At 46.8% G+C, this 2,500-nt stretch overlaps 1 protein-coding gene across 1 annotated transcript in view; it reads right to left on the bottom strand.

Annotated features, from left to right (window-relative positions):
* LOC143036312 (putative glutamate receptor) overlaps positions 1-2,500 on the bottom strand; it is a 32,101-nt gene that overhangs the window by 24,295 nt on the left and 5,306 nt on the right. The window lies entirely within an intron of this gene.

Genomic DNA, 2,500 nt, shown 5'->3' with positions numbered 1-2,500 from the left:
CACCACATTGTTAAAGGGATTAGTTAAGATAAATCTAACCCGTTCAGGCCGGAGGTATACGCCAGGAGCCGCGTAGCTGCGGCCCAAAATGTCGCTTTTGACCTATTATGCACTCTGGGGACTGTTGGGGGCAGGTAGCAGTTACTGCTGGGCATTGGGGAGGAGTGCGAGATTCGAACCCACGACTAAGCGAATGCGAGACCACCACGTTTCCGAATACGCCACACGCGCACAGTAACTCATCTAATTAATAAAACTACTTTAGAATGATGTTAGCAACCTCAGTGATGATAACAGTAATACATACATACATACATATACCAAGGCCTTTTCCCCCTTCCAAGGGAGGTAGCCAAAAAGGGAAAGGCACAAAAACACTCCCACCCATTTCATCCCTAAATACACTCCACACACATCTGAGCACCTCCTGGATGACGGGTCATCCCTGCACCCTGCCCACCGCCCTGGGTCAGAAGCAGTGTCGCAAGACACAGTACATCCACAGCAAGGCCGCTTCATTTAATCGGCGACCCCCCCTCTCCGTCCCCCTTTGCATATAAGGCGAGGACGGGGAGAAATCCCTTCGGGCTGCGTCAAAAAATTACTCACACATACTACCCCACCCCCCCCCCCGCCCATTCCTCCTCATGCAGTCACAACATCATCCATATACAACCATTCTCCACTCACCTCTGTCTTCCGTCCCCTCCCTTCCTTCCTCAACAGACATTCCCCTCTTCCCCAAAGCCCCCTTCACCCCATCCATCCACCTCATCCTAGGACGTCCCCTCATGTTCACTCCCTCCACATCTGCCATCCATACCTCTTTTACTAGTCTTTCTTCACTCATTCTTTCCATGTGTCCAAACCATCCTAATATTCTTTCATCAACCCTATCTCCCAAATCCTTTGTCACCCCTGTTCTCCTCCTCACCTCCTCATTTCTCACTCTATCTAGCCTAGTAACCCCCACCATACTTCTCAGACACCTCATCTCAACACATTCAAACTCCTTCTCTCTTCTTCTCTTATGTTCCACGTTTCTGCCCCATACAGTGCTGTTGGCACAATCACTCCTTCATACAGTCTCCTCTTCGCATCCATTCCCAAATGTCTATTCCTCATTACACTCTTTAAACCACCAAGGCATTTACTCGCTTCTCTCAATCTACATTCTACCTCCACCTTCACTCCACCTTTTCCTGCTACACTTGCACCCAAGTATCTAAAACTATCCACTTCCTCCAGTCGCTCTCCCTTAATGTTCACTTCCAGTCTACTGCCACTTTCACCCCTTGTACATCTCATCACCTTACTTTTACCCACATTTATCTTTAGCTTTCTTCTATCACATACTCTCCCAAACTCTGCCACCAGCTTCCTCAATCCCTCCTCTGACCCTGCCACAAGCGCAGTGTCGTCCGCAAACAACAGCTGGCTCACCTCCCACTTTTCTCCATTTTCTTTAACCATCTCCAATCCCTGACTCACTACCCTAGCATTCACCTCTCGCACCACCCCATCCATGTATAAGTTGAAAAGCCAGGGCGACATAACGCATCCTTGACGAAGTCCCACCTTTACTTCAAACCATTCACTCTCTCCATTTCTAATCCTAACACATGCTCTACTACTCTCATAAAAACTCTTGACAGCTCCCAAAAGCTTTCCTCCTATCCCATAAATCTGCATAACCTCCCACAGTGCCTTTCTGTCTACCCTATCATAAGCCTTTTCCAGATCCATAAAAGCCCAAAAAACATCCTTCCCCTTTCCTATAGCTTTCTCACATATCTGTCTTACCACAAAGATCTGATCTACACAACCTCTACCCATCCTAAAACCACACTGTTCCTCACCAATTACTCCTTCTGTTCCTCTCCTAATCCTCTCAATTAAGATCCTCCCATACGCCTTCCCTACTACACTCAACAGGCTAATCCCTCTGAAATTACTACATTCACACTTGTCCCCTTTTCCCTTGTAAAGAGGAACTATACAGGCACTACTCCAGTCCTCCGGTACTCTACCCTCTCTCCAGCAAACATTAAATAACCTCACCAACCAGTCCACCATCACTGAACCTCCCTTTTTCAGACATTCTGCATGACATCCATCCAGACCAGGTGCCTTACCTGCTTTCATCATCTTTACAACTGCCTTCACCTCATCCTTCCTTATTTCTCCTCCATTCTCCTCACTCCTCACTCTCATTTTCTTCGCATTTCCCACTGCAGCTATCTTTCCTTCCCTATCCTCCTTCACATTCAGCAACTCCCTAAAATATTCTGCCCATCTTCCCCTCACTGCCATCTCTTCCATTATCAACTCTCCATCTGTACCTTTTACCTTTTCTTCCCTACTTGATTCGCCTCCTCTTCCTCTCTTAATTTCTTTCCAAAACATCTTTTTATTACTTTCAAAATTTTCTGTCATACTCCTACCCCATTTCACATCTGCTCTCCTCTTTGCCTCCTTTACCTTTTGCTTTACTTCTCTT

The sequence above is a fragment of the Oratosquilla oratoria genome, chromosome 2 (genome assembly GCF_046742065.1).
Source record: "Oratosquilla oratoria isolate Oo_2021 chromosome 2, ASM4674206v1, whole genome shotgun sequence".
NCBI classification, from domain to species: domain Eukaryota; kingdom Metazoa; phylum Arthropoda; class Malacostraca; order Stomatopoda; family Squillidae; genus Oratosquilla; species Oratosquilla oratoria.
This window is presented reverse-complemented; position numbering and strand designations above follow the sequence as displayed.